Genomic DNA, 15,596 nt, shown 5'->3' with positions numbered 1-15,596 from the left:
ATGTCAAAAGGGAAAAATATTAAATAGAGAAAACAAAGTAAGTTCAAAGAAAATAAAAGGTAAGAGATAATGGATCTGAAAATAATAACATAGAAAATAAACATAAAATGGTGAAATTTTTTAAATAAACACAGTTGCTAATGGGTAAAAGATAAGATGGGCTTCCCTGGTGGCTCAGTGGTAAAGAATCCACCTGCTAATGCAGGGAACTTAGGTTCCACCACTGGGTTGGGAATATCCCCTGGAAAAGGAATTGGCCACTCATACCAGTATTCTTGCCTAGGAAATTCCAAGGTTGGAGAAGCCTAGTGGGTTACAGTTCATGAGGTCACAAAAGAGTCAGACATGCCTTAACAACCAAACAACAACAAAAAGCAAAGGACAGGTGCTCAGAAGTATGCACCATTATAATACAAGATAAAAAAGTAGAAGATAGTTTGGAGGATTTAAATTTTGAATTAGGTACCAGAAAAAGAGAACACAAATGTAATGTCTAAGATTTTTCTACAATTAAGGAAAGGTATTTGTGTTTATATAGAAAAACACATTGAGTCACTAATGGTAACTTAAATAAAAAAAGAAACAACTACTATCAGATTCTTTTTTACTAGTGCTTTTTGCACAATCTTTCATTCTAGTTTTATTTTCTCTTATGTTGAATAGGTAGAGGGAAGAATTGTTACAAATATGCTCTCATCATGTTTGAAATTTATTCTGTCTTCATTATAATTGTCTACTTCGGTATGGAATTCTAGCTTGAAAACTATTTTCTTTAAGACTTTAAATAGATCAATCTATTATATTTTGGTTCCTATTAATGTGTATGAAAAGTTGCTGTCAGCAGAACTGTCATTCAATTATATAAAATCTACCTATTCTCTGTAGTGTCTTGCAAGATGTTTCCTTTTTTAATCCCTGTGAAAAACTTACAGATAAATTTAATATAAAGCAAAATAATATATGAATATAGCAATGGATACAAGGAGCAAAGATAAAAAGATACATTGACAAAATGTCAGTAAACTTTTGTCTTTAATAATAGAACATAGTAATAACTATTTATAATTTTTAAACAGGGCAAATTAAATACCCAAAACAATATTATAGAAGATAGGAAAAAGACAAGGACAGTTTAAGATTCCTAAAATTGTGGCATGGCTGAAAAATATAAAGTTATGAATTAACATTACATGTAAAAGGAGACCTAAATCAATGCAGATATTTATAAATATGTGGTTAAAAACTCAGATCATGGAGACTGACTTGATAAATTCAGTCGATCAATGCAACTCAAATTTTCTAGTGAGAGCTGATGTGGAATTGATAATTATTTCATATCAAATGTTAGATTATATATGCATATATATGTTAATATATTTAGTGAGATGTCATTTTATAACCATTAATGTAAAAAAAAATTAGGTATAAGCAGGATTTCTCGCCTTGGCATTATCGACTTTTTGGGCTAGGTATTCTTTGTTGTGAGACTTGTCCTGTGTACAGTAGTATATTTAACAGCATCTTCAGATTGTATCCAGAGATATCAGTAACATCCATGATCATCAAAAATCTGCAGATAATGAAGACTGCTATTAAAAAAAAAGGGGGGGGCACCAAGAACATAGTATTAATGAGGATGTGGTGAAACTGGAATACTTGTGCATAGTTGCTGGGATATAAAAAGGTGCAACCACTTTGAAATAATATGTAGTTTTCTAAAAATTAAACTTAGAATTACAAAGTGATCTAGCAAATTCACTTCTGTGTGTATATCCCAAATAATTGAAAGTAGGGACTTGAACAGATATGTGTTCACCTCTTTTTTTTAAAGCATTATTCACAATAGCTAAAATGGACACCCAGGTGTCCATTGATGAATAGCTAAACAAATGTTGTGTATTTACACAGTATAATACTATTCAACCTTTAAAAGGAAGAAGATTCAGATAAATGTTGCAACATGAATAAAATCTGGGCATATAATGCTAAGTGAAATAAGCTGGGAATAAAGGACAGTTGCAATTTGATTCCACTTAAGTACTTGGAAGCATCAAATTAATAGAGATAGAAAGTAGCATGGTGGTTCCTAGGGGCTGGGAAGAGGTAAAAATGGGGAGCTAGTATCCAATGGGTATAGAGTTTCAGTTTATGAAGATAAAACATTTTGGAAATGGATGGTTGTGATGATTGTACAATAACGTGAATATTCTTAATATCATAACATTTTGCACCTAAACATGGTTAAAATGGTCAATTTTATGTTTTGTATATTTTGTGCACTTAAAAAAGTACTTCTAGGGACCCAGTCCCATCACTTCATGGGAGGTAGATGGGGAAACAGTGTCAGACTTTATTTTGGGGGGCTCCAAAATCACTGCAGATGGTAACTGCAGCCATGAAATTAAAAGACGCTTACTCCTTGGAAGAAAAGTTATGACCAACCTAGATAGTATATTCAAAAGCAGGGATATTACTTCGCCGACTAAGGTCCGTCTAGTCAAGGCTATGGTTTTTACAGTGGTCATGTATGGATGTGAGAGTTGGACTGTGAAGAAGGCTGAGTGCTGAGGAATTGATGCGTTTGAACTGTGGTGTTGGATAAGACTCTTGAGAGTCCCTTGGACTGCAAGGAGATCCAACCAGTCCATTCTGAAGGAGATCAGCCCTGGGATTTCTTTGGAAGGACTGATGCTGAAGCTGAAACTCCAGTACTTTGGCCACCTCATGCGAAAAGTTGACTCATTGGAAAAAAATTCTGATGCTGGGAAAGATTGGGAGCAGGAGGAAAAGGGGATGACAGAGGATGAGATGGCTGGATGGCATCACGGACTTGATGGACGTGAGTCTGAGTGAACTCCGGGACTTGGTGATGGAAAGGGAGGCCTGGCGTGCTGCGATTCACGAGGTCGCAAAGAGTCGGACACAACTGAGCGACTGAACTGAACTGAACTGAACTGAAGAGACCACATTAGGGAAAAAAAAGAAAAAACAACTCCAAACATTGTCAAATATCTCAAAGGCAAGGATTATCCTTCACTGAGAATGACTGAAGTATGACAATACTAAATGTTGTCAAATACACAGAAAATGGAAAAGATCTACACCCTAAAGCTTCAGTTGCTAATTGTTTCAGCTTTTGGAGGATGACTGGCCATATCTGGCATGTTTAAAAATACTTTTACTCTAGAAAATAGCTATTGCACTCTTAAGACTATAATTTAAAAGAACTCATATTGTCTCCAAGGAGAGAGTCACAGAAATGTTCTCAATAGTAATATCTGTATCAAAAAAATACTGACAATCTAAATATTAATCAACATAATGATTTTTAATAGTTATGACATGGAATAGACAATTATGACATAAAATAAACTATATTCCTGGGTAGAAATCAGAATGCTGCACATGATAGAAAAAGAAGGGCACTCCATTGTAAATAACATAGCATTTAAATGCTATTTACAAACATACTGAGCAAGAATCTATAGAAATTTAGATGAATAACAAATGCACATTCTGGAGAACACTTGTTTACTTTGGGTGGAACAGGATGGGAGAGAAATCAAGGCGATCAGGGAACATTGGCTTCCCAGATAGCTCAGTTGGTAAAGATGCAGCAGACCCCGGTTCGAATCCTGGGTCAGGAAGATCCACTGGACAAGGGATAGGCTACCCACTCCAGTCTTCTTGGGCTTCCCTGGGCTCATCTGGTAAAGAATCCATCTGCAATGTCAGAGACCAAGATTTGATCCCGAGGTTGGGAAGACCCTCTGGAAAAGGGAAAGGCTACCCACTCCAGTAATTTAGCTTGGAGAATTTGATGACCTGTATAGAAAAAGTTGCCTTAAAGCTCAGCATTTAGAAAACTAAGATCATGGCATCTGGTCCCATCACTTCATGGGAAATAGACGGGGAAACGGTGGAAACAATGTCAGACGTTTTTTTGGAGGGGGGCTCCAAAATCACTGCAGATGGTGACTCCAGCCATGAAATTAAAAGATGCTTACTTCTTGGAAGGAAAGTTATGACCAACCTAGATAGCATATTCAAAAGCAGAGACAAACTTGCCAACAAACTTCTGTCTAGTCAAGGCTATGGTTTTTCCAGTAGTTGTGTATGGATGTCAGAGTTGGACTCTGAAGAAAGCTGAGTGTTGAAGAATTGATGCTTTTGAACTGTGGTGTTGGAGAAGACTCTTGAGAGTCCCTTGGACTGCAAGGAGATTCAACCAGTCCATTCTGAAGGAGATCAACCATGGGATTTCTTTGGAAGGAATGATACTAAAGCTGAAACCCCAGTACTTTGGCCACCTCATGCGAAGAGTTGACTCATTGGAAAAGACTCTGATGCTGGGAGGGATTGAGGGCCGGAGGAGAAGGGGACAACAGAATGAGATGGCAGGATGGCATCACCAACTCAATGGACATGAGTGTGAGTGAACTCCGGGAGTTGGTGATGGACAGGGAGGCCTGGCATGCTGTGATTCATGGGGTTGCAAAGAGTAGGACACGACTGAGTGGCTGAACTGAACTGATAGTCAATAGGGTTGCAAAGAGTCAAACATGACTGAGCGACTTTCTTTACAGGATGCATTACATAGAAAAAAAAACAAACTATTTTTTGTTATCTTATCATTTACATTTCAATGATAGGCACATTGAAGTGTGTTATATCTTTGATTATCACTTCAGTTCAGTTCAGTCGCTCAATCATGTTTGACTCTTTGTGACCACATGGAGTGCAGCATACCAGGCTTCTCTGTCCATAAACAACTGCTGGAGCCTACTTAAACTCATGTCCAATGCATCAGTGATGACATACAACCATCTACTCCTCTGTTGTCCCCTTCTCCTCATGCGCTCAATGTTTCCCAGCATCAGGGCCTTTTCCAATGAGTTGGTTCTTCACATCTGGTTGCCAAAGTGTTGGAGTGTCAGCTTCAACATCAGTCCTTCCAATGAATATGCAGGATTGATTTCTTTTAGGATGGACTGCTTGGATCTCCTTGCAGTCCAAGGGACTCTCAAAAGTCTTCTTCAACACCACAGTTCAAAAGCATCAATTCTTTGGCGCTCAGCTTTCTTTACAGTCCAACTCTGACATCCATACATGACTACTGGAAAAACCATAGCTTTGACTAGATGGACCTTTGTTGGTAATGTAATGTCTCTGCTTTTGAATATGCTATCTAGGTTGGTCATAACTTTTTTTCCAAGGAGCAAGCATCTTTTAATTTCATGGCTGCAGTCACCATCTGCAGTGATTTTTCATGGGAAATAGATGGGGAAACAGTAGAAACAGTGTCAGACTTTATTTTTTTGGGCTCCAAAGTCACTGCAGATGGTGACTGTAGCCATGAAATTAAAAGACGCTTACTCCTTGGAAGAAAAGTTATGACCAACCTAGATAGTATATTCAAAAGCAGAGACATTACTTTGCCGACTAAGGTCCATCTACTCAAGGCTATGGTTTTTCCTGTGGTCATGTATGGATGTGAGAGTTGGACTGTGAAGAAGGCTGAGCGCCGAAGAATTGATGCTTTTGAACTGTGGTGTTGAAGAAGACTCTTGAGAGTACCTTGGACCGCAAGGAGATCCAACCGTTCCATTCTGAAGATCAACCCTGGGATTACTTTGGAAGCAATGATGCTAAAGCTGAAGCTCCAGTGCTTTGGCCACCTCATGCAAAGAGTTGACTCATTGGAAAAGACTCTGATGCTGGGAGGGACTGGGGGCAGGAGGAGAAGGGGACGACCGAGGATGAGATGGCTGGATGGCATCACGGACTTGATGGACGTGAGTCTGAGTGAACTCCGTGAGTTGGTGATGGACAGGGAGGCCTTGCGTTCTGCCATACATGGGTCGGAAAGAGTCCGATACGACCGAGCGACTGAGCTGAACTGAACTGAAAGATAAAGTCTGCGGTGTTTCCAGTGTTTCCCCATCTATTTGCCATGAAGTGATGGGACTGGATACCACAATCTTAGTTTTCAGAATGTTGAGGTTTAAGCCAGCTTTTCACCCTCCTCTTTCACTTTCACCAGAGGCTCTTTAGTTCTTCACTTTCTGGCATAAGGGTGGTGTTATCTACGTTATCTGAGGTTATTGATATTTCTTTTGGCAATCTTGATTCCAGCTTGTGCTTCATCCAGCTAATCATTTCACATGATATACTCTTCATATAAGTTAAATAAGCAGGGTGACAATATACAGCCTTGACGTACTCCTTTCCTGATTTGGAACGAGTCTGTTGTTCCTTGTCCAATTCTAACTGTTACTCTTGACCTGCATACAGATTGCTCTGGAGGAAGGTCAGATGATCTGGTATTCCCATCTCTTTAAGGATTTTCCACAGTTTGTTGTGATCCACACAGTCAAAGGCTTTGGCCTAGTCAATAAAGCAAAAGTAGGTCTTTTTTCTGGAATTCTCTTGCTGTTTGATGATCCAGCAGATGTTGGCAACTTGATCTCTGGTTCCTCTGCCTTTTCTAAATCCAGCTTGAACATCTGGAAGTTCACGGTTCAGGTACTGTATAAGCCTGGCTTGGAGAATTTTGAGCATTACTTTGCTAGCCTGTGAGATGGGTGCAATTGTGCATATAGTTTGAACATTCTTTGGCATTGCCTTTTTTTTGGCTTGGAATGAAAACTGACCTTTTCCATCCTGTGGCCACTGTTGAGTTTTCCATATTTGCTGGCGTATTGAGTGTAGCACTTTCACAGCATCATCTTTTAGTATTTGAAATAGCTCAACTGGAATTCCATCACTTCCACTAGCTTTGTTCATAGTGATCGTTCCTGAGGCCCACTTGACTTCATATTCTATATAGTCATCAAAAACAAGACCAGGAGCTGACTGTGACTCAGATCCTTAAAGTTTATTGCCAAATTCAGACTTAAATTGAAGAAAGAAGGGATAACTACTAGACCATTCAGGTATGACATAAATCGTTCTTTATACAAGTCTGTATTTCTAAAATACTGCATCATGCACTAAAAGTGACATAAAATAAAAATCGTTTGTAAATAAAATCATTTCATCATTCTACAGTGTAATAGTCTCTGGTATATCTTTTATTTCGATACCCATTAACCTGCTGAGAAATGAGACAGAACATTGTGTTTGTTTGGGCAGATGCTATTTTATAACTCTTCTCTCATGTTTTTGAAATAATATGAGTAAAGTTTATTTTTTTATGAAATAACATTTTATTATAAAGCAATTCTATGATTTTAAATGTCTGTCATGTTTCATTTGTCAAGATCGTTAATGATACATTCTAACATTGTCTACCTAGTTAATAATATGCTGTTCCACTGTTAGTTTAAAAATAAAAAATAATATAATATAGATTTAATAGGTTTAATAGTGAGTGTTTCCTACCTTTTTATTCATTAGATATGAATACAATATATAATGTATCTAAAAGGAAGCATGATACCAACATGGATATTATTAAAGTATAGAAAATAAGACTGGGATTGTTGTGGGAAGAGTGTATTTAACATAAACTATAAAAAATAGTCTCACGGTGTTTTTTCTACACTATGTGTTGTTGAAACTTATAGTGAGCTAGAATGGAAAATAGAAGCAAAGAAAAGGACCTTTCCCCAAGTTTAAACCCAATAGAAATTAAGACAATGATTGTTTTTGACAAGGATGACAGCTCATTATTCTATAGGTTCATAGAATAGAGTGAATTTAAACTTTGATAACTTGCCATTTTTCCTTCATGTTGATAAATATGAATTTTAAGTTTGTCAGATGAGAAGATGTCTAATGCATTTGGTAGGAAAAGATATCCATTTATTTTTAAATATCTCTTGCTCTAATATTAGATCATAAATTACTTGACAGTTGAAGATGGCAATGCATTTGCTGATAGAATTCCTGGCCAGATGAAAAACTTTTATGGAGTTTTACAATTAGAAATGCTGAAGAAAGAGTCAAAGTGATTTAGATTCTGAAAGAATGTCATTGTCAGAGTGAAATGTCTGTCATTACCTTCATATTATCTGCCAAGAATATTTAACTTTAACTCAAATTTTAATTTTTTGAATGACTTGAAAAGTTAGCTACCTTACTATCAACCAGCATTAAATGATAAACTAGCACAACCAAATTATTAACTAGCCAGTGAGCCACCCTCTAAACTTAGTGAAAAGCTATGGCAACTTCTTTATAAATATGGAAATATGTGCCTTGAAAATAAACACAATTTTCTTGTTAATTTAATTTTTATTGAGTGAATATTAGAAGATAAAATGAATCACTTTTCTCTGTCATGGGTATAAAAATATCTGTATCCCATCCACAATAGCAGAAAGATAGATAAGATATATAGATTTTAAAAATGTATGAGATGAAACTCATAACTGTGGAAAATGAGTACTGTTATAAAGACTTAAATATTGCACACCTTTGTGTTGAAAGGATTTTGTAATCTATAAGAACAAAAATGCCCACCAGATATATACTTCTCTGTTGTAACTCAATCACACCTTCTCTGGTCTAAGTTTCAGTTTTAAGTCCTCATCTCATTCTATTGAATAACATTCTAATGAACTAATGAGTTCACATTTTTAAAAACAAACTGAAAACTTAAAATTCACCCTTTACATATTTTCACTTTGCAAGAATCTATATGAAAATTTACTAGTTTGTCATTGTTAGGAAGATTACATTTAATAAAATTAAAATAACAAAATCAGACCATTTATTTAAGGAAAATGGTGAGGAAAAACTGAGCAAAAAATAATCATTGCTTCTCTTATGTAAATGGACAAGACACCACTCCTCCATTTCCTTATTTGTTAAAAACATTTAATTGTGGTACAATTCACATAAAAATTACAGTCTTAACCATTTTAAGTGCAGAGTTCTACATTGTTAAGTACATATTGTGTGCAAATAATTTCTAGAATTTTTTAATCATGCAAAGTTAAAATCCTGTACCCATTAAATATCAACAATCCATTCCTTTCTCCAGAGCCACTGACCATCATGATACTACTGAGAAGGTTAATAGGTAGGAACGCTAGAGGTGCCCAAGTGGCAGGAGGAAATAAAGTACAAGTCATAGACTTTTTTCCCTTCTTTACAGAAAAATTAAAAGAGGCGTCTTTTAATTCTGTGTTGACACCTGGATCCGTCTGAACTTAAATTTTCTCAAACCTTGAGCTAACCAATGTGTTTTTCTTATGGAAATCTTTTTCTTTTCTTTTCAGCAATATGTGAACTGTGAAATTCCAGATGTTCAAGCTGGTTTTAGGAAAGGCAGAGGAACCAGAGATCAAATTGCCAACATCTGCTGGATCATCAAAAAGGAAGAGAGTTCTAGAAAAACATCTAGTTCTCTTTTATAGACTATACCAAGGCCTTTGACTGTGTGGATCACAAAAATCTGTGGAAAATTCTGTAAGAGATGGGAATACCAGACCACCTAACCTGCCTCTTGTGAAATCTGTATGCAGGTATAGAAACATCTAGAACTGGACATGGAACAACAAACTGGTCCCAAATTGGGAAAGGAGTACGTCAAGGCTGTATATTGTCCCCCAGCTTATTTAACTTATATGAAGAGTACATCATGAGAAATGCAGGGCTGGATGAAGCTGGAATCAAGATTGGCAGCAGAAACTGAAGAGGAACTAAAGAGCCTCTTGATGAAAGTGAAAGAGGAGGAGTGAAAATGTTGGCTTAAACTCAACATTTGGAAAACTAACATCATGGCATCTGGTCCCATCACTTCATGGCAAATAGATGGAGAAACAGTGGAAACAGTGGCAGACTTTATTTTTGGGGCTCGAAAATCACTGCAGATGATGACTGCAGCCATGAAATTAAAAGACACTTGCTCTTTGGAATATAAGTTATGACCAACCTAGACAGCGTATTAAAAAGCAGAGACATCCGTATGTCTTCTTTGGAGAAATGTCTATTTAGTTCTTTGGCCCATTTTTTGATTGGGTCGTTTATTTTTCTGGAATTGAGCTGCAGAAGTTGCTTGTATATTTTTGAGATTAGTTGTTTGTCAGTTGCTTCATTTGCTATTATTTTCTCCCATTCCGAAGGCTGTCTTTTCACCTTGCTTATATTTTCCTTTGTTGTGCAGAAGCTTTTAATTTTAATTAGATCCCATTTGTTTATTTTTGCTTTTATTTCCAGAATTCTGGGAGGTGGATCATAGAGGATCCTGCTGTGATTTATGTCTGAGAGTGTTTTGCCTATGTTCTCCTCTAGGAGTTTTATAGTTTCTGGTCTTACATTTAGATCTTTAATCCATTTTGAGTTTATTTTTGTGTGCGGTGTTAGAAAGTGATTTAGTTTCATTCTTTTACAAGTGGTTGACCAGTTTTCCCAGCACCACTTGTTAAAGAGATTGTCTTTACTCCATTGTATATTCTTGCCTCCTTTGTCAAAGATAAGGTGTCCATATGTGTGTGGATTTATCTCTGGGCTTTCTATTTTGTTCCATTGATCTCTATTTCTGTCTTTGTGCCAGTACCATACTGTTTTGATGACTGTGGCTTTGTAGTAGAGCCTGAAGTCAGGCAAGTTGATACCTCTAGTTCCATTCTCCTTTCTCAAGATTGCTTTGGCAATTCGAGGTTTTTTGCATTTCCATACAAATCTTGAAATTATTTGTTCTAGTTCTGTGAAAAATATGGCTGGTAGCTTGATAGGGATTGCATTGAATTTGTAAATTGCTTTGGGTAGTATACTCATTTTCACTATACTGATTCTTCCAATCCACGAACATGGTATATTTCTCCATCTATTAGTGTCCTCTTTGATTTCTTTCATCAGTGTTTTATAGTTTTCTATATATAGGTCTTTAGTTTCTTTGGGTAGATATATTCCTAAGTATTTTATTCTTTTCATTGCAATGGTGAATGGAATTGTTTCCTTAATTTCTTTTTCTACTTTCTCATTATTAGTGTATAGGAATGCAAGGGATTTCTGTGTGTTGATTTTATATCCTGCAACTTTACTATATTCATTGATGAGCTCTAGTAATTTTCTGGTGGAGTCTTTAGGGTTTTCTATGAAGACATACGGATGGCTAACAAACACATGAAAAGATGCTCAACATCACTCATTATTAGAGAAATGCAAATCAAAACCACAATGAGGTACCACTTCACACCAGTCAGAATGGCTGCGATCCAAAAATCTGCAAGCAATAAATGCTGGAGAGGGTGTGGAGAAAAGGGAATCCTCCTACACTGTTGGTGGGAATGCAAACTAGTACAGCCACTATGGAGAACAGTGTGGAGATTCCTTAAAAAATTGCAAATAGAACTACCTTATGACCCAGCAATCCCACTGCTGGGCATACACACTGAGGAAACCAGAATTGGAAGAGACACATGTACCCCAATGTTCATCGCAGCACTGTTTATAATAGCCAGGACATGGAAACAACCTAGATGTCCATCAGCAGATGAATGGATAAGAAAGCTGTGGTACATATACACAATGGAGTATTACTCAGCCATTAAAAAGAATTCATTTGATTCAGTTCTGATGAGATGGATGAAACTGGAGCCGATTATACAGAGTGAAGTAAGCCAGAAAGAAAAACGCCAATACAGTATACTAACACATATATATGGAATTTAGAAAGATGGCAATGACGACCCTGTATGCAAGACAGGAAAAAAGACACAGCTGTGTATAACGGACTTTTGGACTCAGAGGGAGAGGGAGAGGGTGGGATGATTTGGGAGAATGGCATTCTATCATGTATACTATCATGTAAGAATTGAATCGCCAGTCTATGTCTGACGCAGGATACAGCATGCTTGGGGCTGGTGCATGGGGATGACCCAGAGAGATGTTATGGGGAGGGAGGTGGGAGGGGGGTTCATGTTTGGGAACACATGTAAGAATTAAAGATTTTAAAATTCAAAAAAATAAAATAAATAAAATAAAAGCCAGAAGGCACAAAGTAAATTAAAAAAAATAAAAAAAAGAATGTAAAAAAAAATAATAATAAATTTAAAAAATAAACTTTTTTTTAAAAAAAGGAAAAAAAAAAAAAAAAGCAGAAACATTACTTTGCTGACAAAGGGCAGTCTAGTCAAGGCTATGGTTTTTCCAGTGGTCATTGATGGATGTGAAAGTTGGACTATAAGAAAAGCTGAGGGCCAAAGAATTAATGCTTTTGAACTGTGGTGTTGGAGAAGACTCTTGAGAGTAACTTGGACAGCAAGAAGATGCATCCAGTCCATCCTGAAGGAAATCTGTCCTGAATGTCAATTAGAAGGATTGATGCTGACTGATGCTGAAGCTGAAACTCCAATACTTTGGCCACTTGATGAAAAGAAGTGACTCATTTGAAAAGCCCCTGATGCTGGGAAAGATTGAAGGAGGGAGAAGAAGGGGAGGACAAAGGATGAGATGGTTGGAATGCATCACCAATTCAATGGGCATGAGTTTCAGTAAATTCCGGGAGTTGGTGATGGACAGGGAGGCCTGGTGTACTGCAGTCCGGGGGGTCACAAAGAGTCAGACACAACTGAACTGAGCAACTGAACTGAACTGAACTGAACTAAGCTAACCAATGTGTTTTTCTTATGGAAATGTTTTTCTTAAGCTATGTATTTGCTTTGGAATCTGTCTTTCTTCAAATTGGTTCTGCCTAAGACTAACTTTTTTTATTTTCTCAAAGCTAGGGTTGATAATGTCTGGACAACCAGTGTTCATGTCAATTGTTTTATCTGGGGATGACACATCTTTTGCCATTGTATCTCAAAAATGCATATTGTGGGAGAGGGACCTTGTGAAACTCCTTCAGCCTTGAGCTAAATTTTTTTTTTTTTTTAATCTGATTAGAAGCTTGCTACAGACGTAAAATGCCTTGCTAAAATCTAGCAAGGGTGCACACTTTCTGTCTCCTTCTGATGTCTATGTCAGAAGATTTCCCTATCTCTATTATATGTTAATAAAACTTTGCTGCAGAAAAAGCTCTGAGTAGTCAAGCCTTGTCTCTGGCTCTGGATCAAAATCCTCTCCTCTGGAGGTCTGAATCCTGGCATAGCACATGGCTTGCAATGACACCTTTCAGTACCTGGCCTCTATGAACTTGATAACTCTCAGTAAGTGCCATATATTATGGTGGGTTTGGTTCCTAAGTTGCATCTGATTCTTGCAACCACATGGACTGTAGCCTTACAGGCTCCTCTGTCCAAGAGATTTCCCAGGCAAGAATACTGAAGTGAGTTGCCATGTCCTCTCCCAGGGGATCTTCCTGATCCAGGAATCAAACCCTTGTCTCCTTCATTTCAGGCAGATTCTTTACCACTGAGCTACCAGGGAAGCCCAGTATGGTATATAAGTGGGATCAAAAAATAATTATCCTTTTGTGCCTGGTGTATTTTGCTTAGCATAATATTCTCAGAGTTTATTCAATTTGTAACATGTCAGAATTTCCTTTATAAAGGATGAATAAAATTCCATTGTGTGTATATATTATATTTTATTTATACACTCATCTGTTGATGAATACCTGGGTATTTCCAACTTTAGGCAATGGCAAATATTGAACATGTTTGTATAAACATCTTCTTGATACTCTGCTTTTGATTGTTTGAGTATATACTCAGAAGTGAATCTTGGTGCTGCACCCATCTGCACATCCAGGAATTGGGGATGTGACAATGGCACCCCACTCCAGTACTCTTGCTTGGAAAATCCCATGGATGGAGGAGCCTGGTAGGCTGCAGTCCATGGGGTCGCTAAGAGTCAGACATGACTGAGCGACTTCACTTTCACTTTTCACTTTCATGCATTGGAGAAGGAAATGGCAACCCACTCCATTGTTCTTGCCTGAAGAATCCCAGGGACAGGGGAGCCTGGTGGGCTGCCATCTATAGGGTCACACAGAGTTGGACATGACTGAAGCGACTTAGCAGCAGCAGCAGCAGCAAAGACCCATAGAGGGTTTTTAGTTCCTCTTCACTTTCTGCCATAAGGGTGCTGTCATCTGCATATCTGAGGTTATTGATATTTCTCCCAGCAATCTTCATTCCAGCTTGTGTTTCTTCCAGTCCAGTGTTTCTCATGATATACTCTGCATATAAGTTAAATAAGCAGGGTGACAATATACAGCCTTGACATACTCCTTTTCCTATTTGGAACCAGTCTGTTGTTCCATGTCCAGTTCTAACTGTTGCTTCCTGACCTGCATATAGGTTTCTCCAGAGGCAGGTCAGGTGGTCTGGTATTCCCATCTCTTTCAGAATTTTCCACAGTTTATTGTGATCCACACAGTCAAAGGCTTTGGCATAGCCAATAAAGCAGAAATAGATATTTTTCTGGAACTCTCTTGTTTTTTCCATTTGATCTCTGGTTCCTCTGCCTTTTCTAAACCCAGCTTGAACATCTGGAAGTTCACGGTTCACATATTGGTGAAGCCTGGCTTGGAGAATTTTGAGCATTACTTTACTAGTGTGTGAGATCACTTCATGGGAAATAGATGGGAAATAGTGGAAACAGTGTCAGACTTTATTTTTTGAGGGGCTCCAAAATTGCTGCAGATGGTGATTGCAGCTATGTGGGCAATTAAGCCATTTACCTCTGAGGTCTCATCAGAATCCCCAAAGACCTGCTGTTAGTCATAGCACAGATGTGGGCAATCAGATCTAGCCTGCCTGCATTGGCAGCAAGAGTACCATGGAGCCAGATGACAGGTATCATCTTTAATCTGGAAAAGACAGAGCAGAAAGGCCAAAAGGTACAAGCATTCAGTTATAAAATAAATAAGTTCTGAGGATGCAACATATGATGAAAATACTTTAAAAAAGATGTATACACACACAGAGACACACACACACACACACACACACACACACACACACACACACACACACACATATATATAGTGAAAAATGAAAGCCACTCAGTTGTGTAGAACTTTTGTGACGTATGGACTATACAGTCTATGGAATTCTCCAGGCCAGAATACTGGAGTGGGTAGCCTTTCCCTTCTCCAGGGGATCTTCCCAACCCAGGGATAGAACCAAAGTCTCCCACATTGCAGGCAAATTCTTTACCAGCTGAGCCACAATGGAATCCCAAGAATACTGGATTGGGTAGCCTATTTCTTGTCCAGCAGATCTGGACACACACACACACACACACACACACACATATATATAATTTTAAAAGAGACATATTTCATTAAAAATTGAACTGAGCATGAATAAGATTCTAGGTGATAACTGTGATATTATTCAGTTCAGTTCAGTCACTCAGTCGTATCTGACTCTTGTGAACCAATGGACCACAGCACGGCAGGCTTCCCTGTCTATCATAAACTCCTGCAGCTTGCTCAAACTTATGTCTGTCAAGTCGGTGTTGCCATCACACAATCTCATCCTCTGTCATCCTCTTCAGCACCTGCCTTCAATTTTTCCCAGCATCAGGGTCGTTTCCAATGAATCAGTTCTCCCCATCATGTGGCCAAAGTAGTGGAGTTTCAGCTTAAGCATCAGTCTTCCAATGAGTATTGAGGACTGATTTCCTTTAGGATTGACTGGTTGGATCTCCTTGCAGTCTAAGGGGCTCTCTTGTTCAGTTCATTTCAGTCA

This window comes from Budorcas taxicolor, chromosome 20 (genome assembly GCF_023091745.1).
Source record: "Budorcas taxicolor isolate Tak-1 chromosome 20, Takin1.1, whole genome shotgun sequence".
Taxonomy (NCBI): domain Eukaryota; kingdom Metazoa; phylum Chordata; class Mammalia; order Artiodactyla; family Bovidae; genus Budorcas; species Budorcas taxicolor.
This window is presented reverse-complemented; position numbering follows the sequence as displayed.